This window comes from Lissotriton vulgaris, chromosome 8 (genome assembly GCF_964263255.1).
Source record: "Lissotriton vulgaris chromosome 8, aLisVul1.2, whole genome shotgun sequence".
Classification (NCBI taxonomy): Eukaryota; Metazoa; Chordata; class Amphibia; order Caudata; family Salamandridae; genus Lissotriton; species Lissotriton vulgaris.
The window spans coordinates 1,493,243,092-1,493,260,361 of NC_141696.1; positions in this window are offsets into that span (position 1 = coordinate 1,493,243,092).

The following is a 17,270-nucleotide window of genomic DNA, read 5'->3' on the forward strand; positions in this document are numbered from 1 at the left end:
GGAAAGGGCGGGATAGGTTGCATAGCCTAGTCAGTGACTTTGCCACTGCGCTGATCGGCGCCGAGGTACCTCGAGTGAGCTGTCCATCACAGTGGGGAAAAGGGCGGGATAGGTTGCATAGCCTAGTCTGTGTGGGGAGGGGTTAAACTGGCGAGGCTTCTGTGCGAGTTCACATGCCTCTTGTTTATGAAGGGTGAGAGATCGATCAGCGCAGTAAATGATAAGAAAGCAGTCGGTGGTACCTCTTTGGGTGAATGTATTGTGCTTTTCCAGCACTGCAGCTGCGTGAAGTCCCAGAAGAGTTGTCTTCAGTGATCACCTGTGTCTGTGACTTTGCCACTGCGCCGATATGCGCCGAGGTACCTCGAGGGAGCTGTCCATCAAAGTGGGGTACAGGACGGGATAGCTTGCATAGCCTAGTGTGTGTGGGGAGGGGCCAAACTGGCGAGGCTTCTGTGCGTGTGCACTTGCCTCTTGTTTATGAAGGGTCAGAGACCGATTAGCGCAGCAAATGAGGAGAAAGCAGTCGGTGGTACCTCTTTGGGTGAATGTATTGTGCTTTTCCAGCACTGCAGCTGCGTAAAGGCCCAGAAGAGTTGTCTCGAGTGACCACGTGTGTCTGTAACTTTGCCACCGCGCCGTTTGGCGCCAAGGTCCCTCGAGTGAGCTGTCCATCACAGTGGTGGGAAGGGCGGGATAGGTTGCATAGCCTAGTGTGTGTGGGGAGGGGTTAAACTGGCGAGGCTTCTGTGCGAGTTCACATGCCTCTTGTTTATGAAGGGTCAGAGACAGATCAGCGCAGAAAATGATAAGAAAGCAGTAGGTGGTACCTCTTTGGGTGAATGTATTGTGCTTTTCAAACACTACAGCTGCGTATAGGCCCAGAAGAGTTGTCTCGAGTGACCACGTGTGTCTGTAACTTTGCCACCGCGCCGTTTGGCGCCAAGGTCCCTTGAGTGAGCTGTCCATCACAGTGGGGGAAAGGGCGGGAAGATGTTGCATAGCCTAGTGTGTGGGGCGGGGCCAAACGGGCGGGGCTTCTGTACAGTTCACATGCCTCTTGTTTATAAAGGGTCAGAGACCATCAGAGCATCAGATGAGGAGAAATCAGCCTCCTGGTCACTGGAAGTACAGGAGGATTGCGCTCGAGAAACTCGTGGATGCCTAGACCTCCATCACGGATTACAGCTAATTGTAGACTGTAGCCTCGACCTTGCTCACTAGGTTCTTGGGCTGATTATAATGTTTTACTGAAGTTTAGCTTCAACCGGGGCACGTGCTGTTTCTTTTGTATCTGTAAGTGCTTCCTGTTGAGGTTTAATTTTTGAAACAGGAGCATCGTGCCAAAATGAATCCTGCCTGCATATTTATCCACGAAGATGCCACCATGTTGTGCCATACCTCTACTCAACTGGAGTACTTTCTACTGGGTAGTCAGTAAGTGCTACCTCGTTGGGTAAATGTATGGTGCTTTTCCTACACTACAGCTGCGTAAAGGCCCAGAAGAGAAGTCTTCAGTGATCACCTGTGTCTGTGACTTTGCCACTGCGCTGATAGGCGCCTAGGTACCTCGAGTGAGCTGTCCATCACAGTGGGGGAAAGGGCGTGATAGGTTGCATAGCCTAGTCTGTGTGGGGAGGGGTTAAACTGGCGAGGCTTCTGTGCGAGTTCACATGCCTCTTGTTTATGAAGGGTCAGAGACCGATCAGCTCAGTAAATGATAAGAAAGCAGTCGGTGGTACCTCTTTGGGTGAATGTATTGTGCTTTTCCAGCACTGCAGCTGCGTAAAGGCCCAGAAGAGAAGTCTTCAGTGATCACCTGTGTCTGTGACTTTGCCACTGCGCTGATAGGCGCCTGGGTACCTCGAGTGAGCTGTCCATCACAGTGGGGGAAAGGGCGGGATAGGTTGCATAGCCTAGTCAGTGACTTTGCCACTGCGCTGATAGGCGCCGAGGTACCCCGAGTGAGCTGTCCATCACAGTGGGGGAAAGGGCGGGATAGGTTGCATAGCCTAGTCTGTGTGGGGAGGGGTTAAACTGGCGAGGCTTCTGTGCGAGTTCACATGCCTCTTGTTTATGAAGGGTCAGAGACCGATCAGCTCAGTAAATGATAAGAAAGCAGTCGGTGGTACCTCTTTGGGTGAATGTATTGTGCTTTTCCAGCACTGCAGCTGCGTAAAGGCCAGAAGAGTTGTATTCAGGGATCACCTGTGTCTTTAACGTTGCCACTGCGCCGATAGGCGCCGAGGTACCTCGAGTGAGCTGTCCATCACAGTGGGGGAAAGGGCGGGATAGGTTGCATAGCCTAGTGTGTGGGGAGGGGCCAAATTGGCGAGGCTTCTGTGTGTGTGCACTTGCCTCTTGTTTATGAAGGGTCAGAGACCGATTAGCGCAGCAAATGAGGAGAAAGCAGTCGGTGGTACCTCTTTGGGTGAATGTATTGTGCTTTTCAAACACTACAGCTGCGTATAGGCCCAGAAGAGTTGTCTCGAGTGACCACGTGTGTCTGTAACTTTGCCACCGCGCCGTTTGGCGCCAAGGTCCCTTGAGTGAGCTGTCCATCACAGTGGGGGAAAGGGCGGGAAGATATTGCATAGCCTAGTGTGTGGGGCGGGGCCAAACGGGCGGGGCTTCTGTGCAGTTCACATGCCTCTTGTTTATAAAGGGTCAGAGACCATCAGAGCATCAGATGAGGAGAAATCAGCCTCCTGGTCACTGGAAGTACAGGAGGATTGCGCTCGAGAAACTCGTGGATGCCTAGACTTCCATCATGGATTACAGCTAATTGTAGACTGTAGCCTCGACCTTGCTCACTAGGTTCTTGGGCTGATTATAATGCGTTACTGAAGTTTAGCTTCATCCGGGGCACGTGCTGTTTCTTTTGTATCTGTAAGTGCTTCCTGTTGAGGTTTAATTTTTGAAACAGGAGCATCGTGCCAAAATGAATCCTGCCTGCATATTTATCCACGAAGATGCCACCATGTTGTGCCATACCTCTACTCAACTGGAGTACTTTCTACTGGGTAGTCAGTAAGTGCTACCTCGTTGGGTAAATGTATGGTGCTTTTCCTACACTACAGCTGCGTAAAGGCCCAGAAGAGAAGTCTTCAGTGATCACCTGTGTCTGTGACTTTGCCACTGCGCTGATAGGCGCCTAGGTACCTCGAGTGAGCTGTCCATCACAGTGGGGGAAAGGGCGGGATAGGTTGCATAGCCTAGTCAGTGACTTTGCCACTGCGCTGATCGGCGCCGAGGTACCTCGAGTGAGCTGTCCATCACAGTGGGGGAAAGGGCGGGATAGGTTGCATAGCCTAGTCTGTGTGGGGAGGGGTTAAACTGGCGAGGCTTCTGTGCGAGTTCACATGCCTCTTGTTTATGAAGGGTCAGAGACCGATCAGCGCAGTAAATGATAAGAAAGCAGTCGGTGGTACCTCTTTGGGTGAATGTATTGTGCTTTTCCAGCACTGCAGCTGCGTGAAGTCCCAGAAGAGTTGTCTTCAGTGATCACCTGTGTCTGTGACTTTGCCACTGCGCCGATATGCGCCGAGGTACCTCGAGGGAGCTGTCCATCAAAGTGGGGTACAGGACGGGATAGCTTGCATAGCCTAGTGTGTGTGGGGAGGGGCCAAACTGGCGAGGCTTCTGTGCGTGTGCACTTGCCTCTTGTTTATGAAGGGTCAGAGACCGATTAGCGCAGCAAATGAGGAGAAAGCAGTCGGTGGTACCTCTTTGGGTGAATGTATTGTGCTTTTCAAACACTACAGCTGCGTATAGGCCCAGAAGAGTTGTCTCGAGTGACCACGTGTGTCTGTAACTTTGCCACCGCGCCGTTTGGCGCCAAGGTCCCTTGAGTGAGCTGTCCATCACAGTGGGGGAAAGGGCGGGAAGATGTTGCATAGCCTAGTGTGTGGGGCGGGGCCAAACGGGCGGGGCTTCTGTACAGTTCACATGCCTCTTGTTTATAAAGGGTCAGAGACCATCAGAGCATCAGATGAGGAGAAATCAGCCTCCTGGTCACTGGAAGTACAGGAGGATTGCGCTCGAGAAACTCGTGGATGCCTAGACCTCCATCACGGATTACAGCTAATTGTAGACTGTAGCCTCGACCTTGCTCACTAGGTTCTTGGGCTGATTATAATGTTTTACTGAAGTTTAGCTTCAACCGGGGCACGTGCTGTTTCTTTTGTATCTGTAAGTGCTTCCTGTTGAGGTTTAATTTTTGAAACAGGAGCATCGTGCCAAAATGAATCCTGCCTGCATGTTTATCCACGAAGATGCCACCATGTTGTGCCATACCTCTACTCAACTGGAGTACTTTCTACTGGGTAGTCAGTAAGTGCTACCTCGTTGGGTAAATGTATGGTGCTTTTCCTACACTACAGCTGCGTAAAGGCCCAGAAGAGAAGTCTTCAGTGATCACCTGTGTCTGTGACTTTGCCACTGCGCTGATAGGCGCCTAGGTACCTCGAGTGAGCTGTCCATCACAGTGGGGGAAAGGGCGTGATAGGTTGCATAGCCTAGTCTGTGTGGGGAGGGGTTAAACTGGCGAGGCTTCTGTGCGAGTTCACATGCCTCTTGTTTATGAAGGGTCAGAGACCGATCAGCTCAGTAAATGATAAGAAAGCAGTCGGTGGTACCTCTTTGGGTGAATGTATTGTGCTTTTCCAGCACTGCAGCTGCGTAAAGGCCCAGAAGAGAAGTCTTCAGTGATCACCTGTGTCTGTGACTTTGCCACTGCGCTGATAGGCGCCTGGGTACCTCGAGTGAGCTGTCCATCACAGTGGGGGAAAGGGCGGGATAGGTTGCATAGCCTAGTCAGTGACTTTGCCACTGCGCTGATAGGCGCCGAGGTACCCCGAGTGAGCTGTCCATCACAGTGGGGGAAAGGGCGGGATAGGTTGCATAGCCTAGTCTGTGTGGGGAGGGGTTAAACTGGCGAGGCTTCTGTGCGAGTTCACATGCCTCTTGTTTATGAAGGGTCAGAGACCGATCAGCTCAGTAAATGATAAGAAAGCAGTCGGTGGTACCTCTTTGGGTGAATGTATTGTGCTTTTCCAGCACTGCAGCTGCGTAAAGGCCAGAAGAGTTGTATTCAGGGATCACCTGTGTCTGTAACGTTGCCACTGCGCCGATAGGCGCCGAGGTACCTCGAGTGAGCTGTCCATCACAGTGGGGGAAAGGGCGGGATAGGTTGCATAGCCTAGTGTGTGTGGGGAGGGGCAAAATTGGCGAGGCTTCTGTGTGTGTGCACTTGCCTCTTGTTTATGAAGGGTCAGAGACCGATCAGCTCAGTAAATGATAAGAAAGCAGTCGGTGGTACCTCTTTGGGTGAATGTATTGTGCTTTTCCAGCACTGCAGCTGCGTAAAGGCCAGAAGAGTTGTATTCAGGGATCACCTGTGTCTGTAACGTTGCCACTGCGCCGATAGGCGCCGAGGTACCTCGAGTGAGCTGTCCATCACAGTGGGGGAAAGGGCGGGATAGGTTGCATAGCCTAGTGTGTGTGGGGAGGGGCCAAATTGGCGAGGCTTCTGTGTGTGTGCACTTGCCTCTTGTTTATGAAGGGTCAGAGACCGATTAGCGCAGCAAATGAGGAGAAAGCAGTCGGTGGTACCTCTTTGGGTGAATGTATTGTGCTTTTCAAACACTACAGCTGCGTATAGGCCCAGAAGAGTTGTCTCGAGTGACCACGTGTGTCTGTAACTTTGCCACCGCGCCGTTTGGCGCCAAGGTCCCTTGAGTGAGCTGTCCATCACAGTGGGGGAAAGGGCGGGAAGATATTGCATAGCCTAGTGTGTGGGGCGGGGCCAAACGGGCGGGGCTTCTGTGCAGTTCACATGCCTCTTGTTTATAAAGGGTCAGAGACCATCAGAGCATCAGATGAGGAGAAATCAGCCTCCTGGTCACTGGAAGTACAGGAGGATTGCGCTCGAGAAACTCGTGGATGCCTAGACTTCCATCATGGATTACAGCTAATTGTAGACTGTAGCCTCGACCTTGCTCACTAGGTTCTTGGGCTGATTATAATGCGTTACTGAAGTTTAGCTTCATCCGGGGCACGTGCTGTTTCTTTTGTATCTGTAAGTGCTTCCTGTTGAGGTTTAATTTTTGAAACAGGAGCATCGTGCCAAAATGAATCCTGCCTGCATATTTATCCACGAAGATGCCACCATGTTGTGCCATACCTCTACTCAACTGGAGTACTTTCTACTGGGTAGTCAGTAAGTGCTACCTCGTTGGGTAAATGTATGGTGCTTTTCCTACACTACAGCTGCGTAAAGGCCCAGAAGAGAAGTCTTCAGTGATCACCTGTGTCTGTGACTTTGCCACTGCGCTGATAGGCGCCTAGGTACCTCGAGTGAGCTGTCCATCACAGTGGGGGAAAGGGCGGGATAGGTTGCATAGCCTAGTCAGTGACTTTGCCACTGCGCTGATCGGCGCCGAGGTACCTCGAGTGAGCTGTCCATCACAGTGGGGAAAAGGGCGGGATAGGTTGCATAGCCTAGTCTGTGTGGGGAGGGGTTAAACTGGCGAGGCTTCTGTGCGAGTTCACATGCCTCTTGTTTATGAAGGGTCAGAGACCGATCAGCGCAGTAAATGATAAGAAAGCAGTCGGTGGTACCTCTTTGGGTGAATGTATTGTGCTTTTCCAGCACTGCAGCTGCGTGAAGTCCCAGAAGAGTTGTCTTCAGTGATCACCTGTGTCTGTGACTTTGCCACTGCGCCGATATGCGCCGAGGTACCTCGAGGGAGCTGTCCATCAAAGTGGGGTACAGGACGGGATAGCTTGCATAGCCTAGTGTGTGTGGGGAGGGGCCAAACTGGCGAGGCTTCTGTGCGTGTGCACTTGCCTCTTGTTTATGAAGGGTCAGAGACCGATTAGCGCAGCAAATGAGGAGAAAGCAGTCGGTGGTACCTCTTTGGGTGAATGTATTGTGCTTTTCCAGCACTGCAGCTGCGTAAAGGCCCAGAAGAGTTGTCTCGAGTGACCACGTGTGTCTGTAACTTTGCCACCGCGCCGTTTGGCGCCAAGGTCCCTCGAGTGAGCTGTCCATCACAGTGGTGGGAAGGGCGGGATAGGTTGCATAGCCTAGTGTGTGTGGGGAGGGGTTAAACTGGCGAGGCTTCTGTGCGAGTTCACATGCCTCTTGTTTATGAAGGGTCAGAGACAGATCAGCGCAGTAAATGATAAGAAAGCAGTAGGTGGTACCTCTTTGGGTGAATGTATTGTGCTTTTCAAACACTACAGCTGCGTATAGGCCCAGAAGAGTTGTCTCGAGTGACCACGTGTGTCTGTAACTTTGCCACCGCGCCGTTTGGCGCCAAGGTCCCTTGAGTGAGCTGTCCATCACAGTGGGGGAAAGGGCGGGAAGATGTTGCATAGCCTAGTGTGTGGGGCGGGGCCAAACGGGCGGGGCTTCTGTACAGTTCACATGCCTCTTGTTTATAAAGGGTCAGAGACCATCAGAGCATCAGATGAGGAGAAATCAGCCTCCTGGTCACTGGAAGTACAGGAGGATTGCGCTCGAGAAACTCGTGGATGCCTAGACCTCCATCACGGATTACAGCTAATTGTAGACTGTAGCCTCGACCTTGCTCACTAGGTTCTTGGGCTGATTATAATGTTTTACTGAAGTTTAGCTTCAACCGGGGCACGTGCTGTTTCTTTTGTATCTGTAAGTGCTTCCTGTTGAGGTTTAATTTTTGAAACAGGAGCATCGTGCCAAAATGAATCCTGCCTGCATATTTATCCACGAAGATGCCACCATGTTGTGCCATACCTCTACTCAACTGGAGTACTTTCTACTGGGTAGTCAGTAAGTGCTACCTCGTTGGGTAAATGTATGGTGCTTTTCCTACACTACAGCTGCGTAAAGGCCCAGAAGAGAAGTCTTCAGTGATCACCTGTGTCTGTGACTTTGCCACTGCGCTGATAGGCGCCTAGGTACCTCGAGTGAGCTGTCCATCACAGTGGGGGAAAGGGCGTGATAGGTTGCATAGCCTAGTCTGTGTGGGGAGGGGTTAAACTGGCGAGGCTTCTGTGCGAGTTCACATGCCTCTTGTTTATGAAGGGTCAGAGACCGATCAGCTCAGTAAATGATAAGAAAGCAGTCGGTGGTACCTCTTTGGGTGAATGTATTGTGCTTTTCCAGCACTGCAGCTGCGTAAAGGCCCAGAAGAGAAGTCTTCAGTGATCACCTGTGTCTGTGACTTTGCCACTGCGCTGATAGGCGCCTGGGTACCTCGAGTGAGCTGTCCATCACAGTGGGGGAAAGGGCAGAATAGGTTGCATAGCCTAGTCAGTGACTTTGCCACTGCGCTGATAGGCGCCGAGGTACCCCGAGTGAGCTGTCCATCACAGTGGGGGAAAGGGCGGGATAGGTTGCATAGCCTAGTCTGTGTGGGGAGGGGTTAAACTGGCGAGGCTTCTGTGCGAGTTCACATGCCTCTTGTTTATGAAGGGTCAGAGACCGATCAGCTCAGTAAATGATAAGAAAGCAGTCGGTGGTACCTCTTTGGGTGAATGTATTGTGCTTTTCCAGCACTGCAGCTGCGTAAAGGCCAGAAGAGTTGTATTCAGGGATCACCTGTGTCTGTAACGTTGCCACTGCGCCGATAGGCGCCGAGGTACCTCGAGTGAGCTGTCCATCACAGTGGGGGAAAGGGCGGGATAGGTTGCATAGCCTAGTGTGTGGGGAGGGGCCAAATTGGCGAGGCTTCTGTGTGTGTGCACTTGCCTCTTGTTTATGAAGGGTCAGAGACCGATTAGCGCAGCAAATGAGGAGAAAGCAGTCGGTGGTACCTCTTTGGGTGAATGTATTGTGCTTTTCAAACACTACAGCTGCATATAGGCCCAGAAGAGTTGTCTCGAGTGACCACGTGTGTCTGTAACTTTGCCACCGCGCCGTTTGGCGCCAAGGTCCCTTGAGTGAGCTGTCCATCACAGTGGGGGAAAGGGCGGGAAGATATTGCATAGCCTAGTGTGTGGGGCGGGGCCAAACGGGCGGGGCTTCTGTGCAGTTCACATGCCTCTTGTTTATAAAGGGTCAGAGACCATCAGAGCATCAGATGAGGAGAAATCAGCCTCCTGGTCACTGGAAGTACAGGAGGATTGCGCTCGAGAAACTCGTGGATGCCTAGGCTTCCATCATGGATTACAGCTAATTGTAGACTGTAGCCTCGACCTTGCTCACTAGGTTCTTGGGCTGATTATAATGCGTTACTGAAGTTTAGCTTCATCCGGGGCACGTGCTGTTTCTTTTGTATCTGTAAGTGCTTCCTGTTGAGGTTTAATTTTTTAAACAGGAGCATCGTGCCAAAATGAATCCTGCCTGCATATTTATCCACGAAGATGCCACCATGTTGTGCCATACCTCTACTCAACTGGAGTACTTTCTACTGGGTAGTCAGTAAGTGCTACCTCGTTGGGTAAATGTATGGTGCTTTTCCTACACTACAGCTGCGTAAAGGCCCAGAAGAGAAGTCTTCAGTGATCACCTGTGTCTGTGACTTTGCCACTGCGCTGATAGGCGCCTAGGTACCTCGAGTGAGCTGTCCATCACAGTGGGGGAAAGGGCGGGATAGGTTGCATAGCCTAGTCAGTGACTTTGCCACTGCGCTGATCGGCGCCGAGGTACCTCGAGTGAGCTGTCCATCACAGTGGGGAAAAGGGCGGGATAGGTTGCATAGCCTAGTCTGTGTGGGGAGGGGTTAAACTGGCGAGGCTTCTGTGCGAGTTCACATGCCTCTTGTTTATGAAGGGTCAGAGACCGATCAGCGCAGTAAATGATAAGAAAGCAGTCGGTGGTACCTCTTTGGGTGAATGTATTGTGCTTTTCCAGCACTGCAGCTGCGTGAAGTCCCAGAAGAGTTGTCTTCAGTGATCACCTGTGTCTGTGACTTTGCCACTGCGCCGATATGCGCCGAGGTACCTCGAGGGAGCTGTCCATCAAAGTGGGGTACAGGACGGGATAGCTTGCATAGCCTAGTGTGTGTGGGGAGGGGCCAAACTGGCGAGGCTTCTGTGCGTGTGCACTTGCCTCTTGTTTATGAAGGGTCAGAGACCGATTAGCGCAGCAAATGAGGAGAAAGCAGTCGGTGGTACCTCTTTGGGTGAATGTATTGTGCTTTTCAAACACTACAGCTGCGTATAGGCCCAGAAGAGTTGTCTCGAGTGACCACGTGTGTCTGTAACTTTGCCACCGCGCCGTTTGGCGCCAAGGTCCCTTGAGTGAGCTGTCCATCACAGTGGGGGAAAGGGCGGGAAGATGTTGCATAGCCTAGTGTGTGGGGCGGGGCCAAACGGGCGGGGCTTCTGTACAGTTCACATGCCTCTTGTTTATAAAGGGTCAGAGACCATCAGAGCATCAGATGAGGAGAAATCAGCCTCCTGGTCACTGGAAGTACAGGAGGATTGCGCTCGAGAAACTCGTGGATGCCTAGACCTCCATCACGGATTACAGCTAATTGTAGACTGTAGCCTCGACCTTGCTCACTAGGTTCTTGGGCTGATTATAATGTTTTACTGAAGTTTAGCTTCAACCGGGGCACGTGCTGTTTCTTTTGTATCTGTAAGTGCTTCCTGTTGAGGTTTAATTTTTGAAACAGGAGCATCGTGCCAAAATGAATCCTGCCTGCATATTTATCCACGAAGATGCCACCATGTTGTGCCATACCTCTACTCAACTGGAGTACTTTCTACTGGGTAGTCAGTAAGTGCTACCTCGTTGGGTAAATGTATGGTGCTTTTCCTACACTACAGCTGCGTAAAGGCCCAGAAGAGAAGTCTTCAGTGATCACCTGTGTCTGTGACTTTGCCACTGCGCTGATAGGCGCCTAGGTACCTCGAGTGAGCTGTCCATCACAGTGGGGGAAAGGGCGTGATAGGTTGCATAGCCTAGTCTGTGTGGGGAGGGGTTAAACTGGCGAGGCTTCTGTGCGAGTTCACATGCCTCTTGTTTATGAAGGGTCAGAGACCGATCAGCTCAGTAAATGATAAGAAAGCAGTCGGTGGTACCTCTTTGGGTGAATGTATTGTGCTTTTCCAGCACTGCAGCTGCGTAAAGGCCCAGAAGAGAAGTCTTCAGTGATCACCTGTGTCTGTGACTTTGCCACTGCGCTGATAGGCGCCTGGGTACCTCGAGTGAGCTGTCCATCACAGTGGGGGAAAGGGCAGAATAGGTTGCATAGCCTAGTCAGTGACTTTGCCACTGCGCTGATAGGCGCCGAGGTACCCCGAGTGAGCTGTCCATCACAGTGGGGGAAAGGGCGGGATAGGTTGCATAGCCTAGTCTGTGTGGGGAGGGGTTAAACTGGCGAGGCTTCTGTGCGAGTTCACATGCCTCTTGTTTATGAAGGGTCAGAGACCGATCAGCTCAGTAAATGATAAGAAAGCAGTCGGTGGTACCTCTTTGGGTGAATGTATTGTGCTTTTCCAGCACTGCAGCTGCGTAAAGGCCAGAAGAGTTGTATTCAGGGATCACCTGTGTCTGTAACGTTGCCACTGCGCCGATAGGCGCCGAGGTACCTCGAGTGAGCTGTCCATCACAGTGGGGGAAAGGGCGGGATAGGTTGCATAGCCTAGTGTGTGGGGAGGGGTTAAACTGGCGAGGCTTCTGTGTGTGTGCACTTGCCTCTTGTTTATGAAGGGTCAGAGACCGATTAGCGCAGCAAATGAGGAGAAAGCAGTCGGTGGTACCTCTTTGGGTGAATGTATTGTGCTTTTCAAACACTACAGCTGCATAAAGGCCCAGAAGAGTTGTCTCGAGTGATCACCTGTGTCTGTGACTTTGCCACTGCGCTGATAGGCGCCTGGGTACCTCGAGTGAGCTGTCCATCACAGTGGGGGAAAGGGCAGAATAGGTTGCATAGCCTAGTCAGTGACTTTGCCACTGCGCTGATAGGCGCCGAGGTACCCCGAGTGAGCTGTCCATCACAGTGGGGGAAAGGGCGGGATAGGTTGCATAGCCTAGTCTGTGTGGGGAGGGGTTAAACTGGCGAGGCTTCTGTGCGAGTTCACATGCCTCTTGTTTATGAAGGGTCAGAGACCGATCAGCTCAGTAAATGATAAGAAAGCAGTCGGTGGTACCTCTTTGGGTGAATGTATTGTGCTTTTCCAGCACTGCAGCTGCGTAAAGGCCAGAAGAGTTGTATTCAGGGATCACCTGTGTCTGTAACGTTGCCACTGCGCCGATAGGCGCCGAGGTACCTCGAGTGAGCTGTCCATCACAGTGGGGGAAAGGGCGGGATAGGTTGCATAGCCTAGTGTGTGTGGGGAGGGGCCAAATTGGCGAGGCTTCTGTGTGTGTGCACTTGCCTCTTGTTTATGAAGGGTCAGAGACCGATTAGCGCAGCAAATGAGGAGAAAGCAGTCGGTGGTACCTCTTTGGGTGAATGTATTGTGCTTTTCAAACACTACAGCTGCGTATAGGCCCAGAAGAGTTGTCTCGAGTGACCACGTGTGTCTGTAACTTTGCCACCGCGCCGTTTGGCGCCACGGTCCCTTGAGTGAGCTGTCCATCACAGTGGGGGAAAGGGCGGGAAGATATTGCATAGCCTAGTGTGTGGGGCGGGGCCAAACGGGCGGGGCTTCTGTGCAGTTCACATGCCTCTTGTTTATAAAGGGTCAGAGACCATCAGAGCATCAGATGAGGAGAAATCAGCCTCCTGGTCACTGGAAGTACAGGAGGATTGCGCTCGAGAAACTCGTGGATGCCTAGACTTCCATCATGGATTACAGCTAATTGTAGACTGTAGCCTCGACCTTGCTCACTAGGTTCTTGGGCTGATTATAATGCGTTACTGAAGTTTAGCTTCATCCGGGGCACGTGCTGTTTCTTTTGTATCTGTAAGTGCTTCCTGTTGAGGTTTAATTTTTGAAACAGGAGCATCGTGCCAAAATGAATCCTGCCTGCATATTTATCCACGAAGATGCCACCATGTTGTGCCATACCTCTACTCAACTGGAGTACTTTCTACTGGGTAGTCAGTAAGTGCTACCTCGTTGGGTAAATGTATGGTGCTTTTCCTACACTACAGCTGCGTAAAGGCCCAGAAGAGAAGTCTTCAGTGGTCACCTGTGTCTGTGACTTTGCCACTGCGCTGATAGGCGCCTAGGTACCTCGAGTGAGCTGTCCATCACAGTGGGGGAAAGGGCGGGATAGGTTGCATAGCCTAGTCAGTGACTTTGCCACTGCGCTGATCGGCGCCGAGGTACCTCGAGTGAGCTGTCCATCACAGTGGGGAAAAGGGCGGGATAGGTTGCATAGCCTAGTCTGTGTGGGGAGGGGTTAAACTGGCGAGGCTTCTGTGCGAGTTCACATGCCTCTTGTTTATGAAGGGTCAGAGACCGATCAGCGCAGTAAATGATAAGAAAGCAGTCGGTGGTACCTCTTTGGGTGAATGTATTGTGCTTTTCCAGCACTGCAGCTGCGTGAAGTCCCAGAAGAGTTGTCTTCAGTGATCACCTGTGTCTGTGACTTTGCCACTGCGCCGATATGCGCCGAGGTACCTCGAGGGAGCTGTCCATCAAAGTGGGGTACAGGACGGGATAGCTTGCATAGCCTAGTGTGTGTGGGGAGGGGCCAAACTGGCGAGGCTTCTGTGCGTGTGCACTTGCCTCTTGTTTATGAAGGGTCAGAGACCGATTAGCGCAGCAAATGAGGAAAAAGCAGTCGGTGGTACCTCTTTGGGTGAATGTATTGTGCTTTTCAAACACTACAGCTGCGTATAGGCCCAGAAGAGTTGTCTCGAGTGACCACGTGTGTCTGTAACTTTGCCACCGCGCCGTTTGGCGCCAAGGTCCCTTGAGTGAGCTGTCCATCACAGTGGGGGAAAGGGCGGGAAGATGTTGCATAGCCTAGTGTGTGGGGCGGGGCCAAACGGGCGGGGCTTCTGTACAGTTCACATGCCTCTTGTTTATAAAGGGTCAGAGACCATCAGAGCATCAGATGAGGAGAAATCAGCCTCCTGGTCACTGGAAGTACAGGAGGATTGCGCTCGAGAAACTCGTGGATGCCTAGACCTCCATCACGGATTACAGCTAATTGTAGACTGTAGCCTCGACCTTGCTCACTAGGTTCTTGGGCTGATTATAATGTTTTACTGAAGTTTAGCTTCAACCGGGGCACGTGCTGTTTCTTTTGTATCTGTAAGTGCTTCCTGTTGAGGTTTAATTTTTGAAACAGGAGCATCGTGCCAAAATGAATCCTGCCTGCATATTTATCCACGAAGATGCCACCATGTTGTGCCATACCTCTACTCAACTGGAGTACTTTCTACTGGGTAGTCAGTAAGTGCTACCTCGTTGGGTAAATGTATGGTGCTTTTCCTACACTACAGCTGCGTAAAGGCCCAGAAGAGAAGTCTTCAGTGATCACCTGTGTCTGTGACTTTGCCACTGCGCTGATAGGCGCCTAGGTACCTCGAGTGAGCTGTCCATCACAGTGGGGGAAAGGGCGTGATAGGTTGCATAGCCTAGTCTGTGTGGGGAGGGGTTAAACTGGCGAGGCTTCTGTGCGAGTTCACATGCCTCTTGTTTATGAAGGGTCAGAGACCGATCAGCTCAGTAAATGATAAGAAAGCAGTCGGTGGTACCTCTTTGGGTGAATGTATTGTGCTTTTCCAGCACTGCAGCTGCGTAAAGGCCCAGAAGAGAAGTCTTCAGTGATCACCTGTGTCTGTGACTTTGCCACTGCGCTGATAGGCGCCTGGGTACCTCGAGTGAGCTGTCCATCACAGTGGGGGAAAGGGCAGAATAGGTTGCATAGCCTAGTCAGTGACTTTGCCACTGCGCTGATAGGCGCCGAGGTACCCCGAGTGAGCTGTCCATCACAGTGGGGGAAAGGGCGGGATAGGTTGCATAGCCTAGTCTGTGTGGGGAGGGGTTAAACTGGCGAGGCTTCTGTGCGAGTTCACATGCCTCTTGTTTATGAAGGGTCAGAGACCGATCAGCTCAGTAAATGATAAGAAAGCAGTCGGTGGTACCTCTTTGGGTGAATGTATTGTGCTTTTCCAGCACTGCAGCTGCGTAAAGGCCAGAAGAGTTGTATTCAGGGATCACCTGTGTCTGTAACGTTGCCACTGCGCCGATAGGCGCCGAGGTACCTCGAGTGAGCTGTCCATCACAGTGGGGGAAAGGGCGGGATAGGTTGCATAGCCTAGTGTGTGTGGGGAGGGGCCAAATTGGCGAGGCTTCTGTGTGTGTGCACTTGCCTCTTGTTTATGAAGGGTCAGAGACCGATTAGCGCAGCAAATGAGGAGAAAGCAGTCGGTGGTACCTCTTTGGGTGAATGTATTGTGCTTTTCAAACACTACAGCTGCGTATAGGCCCAGAAGAGTTGTCTCGAGTGACCACGTGTGTCTGTAACTTTGCCACCGCGCCGTTTGGCGCCAAGGTCCCTTGAGTGAGCTGTCCATCACAGTGGGGGAAAGGGCGGGAAGATATTGCATAGCCTAGTGTGTGGGGCGGGGCCAAACGGGCGGGGCTTCTGTGCAGTTCACATGCCTCTTGTTTATAAAGGGTCAGAGACCATCGGAGCATCAGATGAGGAGAAATCAGCCTCCTGGTCACTGGAAGTACAGGAGGATTGCGCTCGAGAAACTCGTGGATGCCTAGACTTCCATCATGGATTACAGCTAATTGTAGACTGTAGCCTCGACCTTGCTCACTAGGTTCTTGGGCTGATTATAATGCGTTACTGAAGTTTAGCTTCATCCGGGGCACGTGCTGTTTCTTTTGTATCTGTAAGTGCTTCCTGTTGAGGTTTAATTTTTGAAACAGGAGCATCGTGCCAAAATGAATCCTGCCTGCATATTTATCCACGAAGATGCCACCATGTTGTGCCATACCTCTACTCAACTGGAGTACTTTCTACTGGGTAGTCAGTAAGTGCTACCTCGTTGGGTAAATGTATGGTGCTTTTCCTACACTACAGCTGCGTAAAGGCCCAGAAGAGAAGTCTTCAGTGATCACCTGTGTCTGTGACTTTGCCACTGCGCTGATAGGCGCCTAGGTACCTCGAGTGTGCTGTCCATCACAGTGGGGGAAAGGGCGGGATAGGTTGCATAGCCTAGTCAGTGACTTTGCCACTGCGCTGATCGGCGCCGAGGTACCTCGAGTGAGCTGTCCATCACAGTGGGGAAAAGGGCGGGATAGGTTGCATAGCCTAGTCTGTGTGGGGAGGGGTTAAACTGGCGAGGCTTCTGTGCGAGTTCACATGCCTCTTGTTTATGAAGGGTCAGAGACCGATCAGCGCAGTAAATGATAAGAAAGCAGTCGGTGGTACCTCTTTGGGTGAATGTATTGTGCTTTTCCAGCACTGCAGCTGCGTGAAGTCCCAGAAGAGTTGTCTTCAGTGATCACCTGTGTCTGTGACTTTGCCACTGCGCCGATATGCGCCGAGGTACCTCGAGGGAGCTGTCCATCAAAGTGGGGTACAGGACGGGATAGCTTGCATAGCCTAGTGTGTGTGGGGAGGGGCCAAACTGGCGAGGCTTCTGTGCGTGTGCACTTGCCTCTTGTTTATGAAGGGTCAGAGACCGATTAGCGCAGCAAATGAGGAGAAAGCAGTCGGTGGTACCTCTTTGGGTGAATGTATTGTGCTTTTCCAGCACTGCAGCTGCGTAAAGGCCCAGAAGAGTTGTCTCGAGTGACCACGTGTGTCTGTAACTTTGCCACCGCGCCGTTTGGCGCCAAGGTCCCTCGAGTGAGCTGTCCATCACAGTGGTGGGAAGGGCGGGATAGGTTGCATAGCCTAGTGTGTGTGGGGAGGGGTTAAACTGGCGAGGCTTCTGTGCGAGTTCACATGCCTCTTGTTTATGAAGGGTCAGAGACAGATCAGCGCAGAAAATGATAAGAAAGCAGTAGGTGGTACCTCTTTGGGTGAATGTATTGTGCTTTTCAAACACTACAGCTGCGTATAGGCCCAGAAGAGTTGTCTCGAGTGACCACGTGTGTCTGTAACTTTGCCACCGCGCCGTTTGGCGCCAAGGTCCCTTGAGTGAGCTGTCCATCACAGTGGGGGAAAGGGCGGGAAGATGTTGCATAGCCTAGTGTGTGGGGCGGGGCCAAACGGGCGGGGCTTCTGTACAGTTCACATGCCTCTTGTTTATAAAGGGTCAGAGACCATCAGAGCATCAGATGAGGAGAAATCAGCCTCCTGGTCACTGGAAGTACAGGAGGATTGCGCTCGAGAAACTCGTGGATGCCTAGACCTCCATCACGGATTACAGCTAATTGTAGACTGTAGCCTCGACCTTGCTCACTAGGTT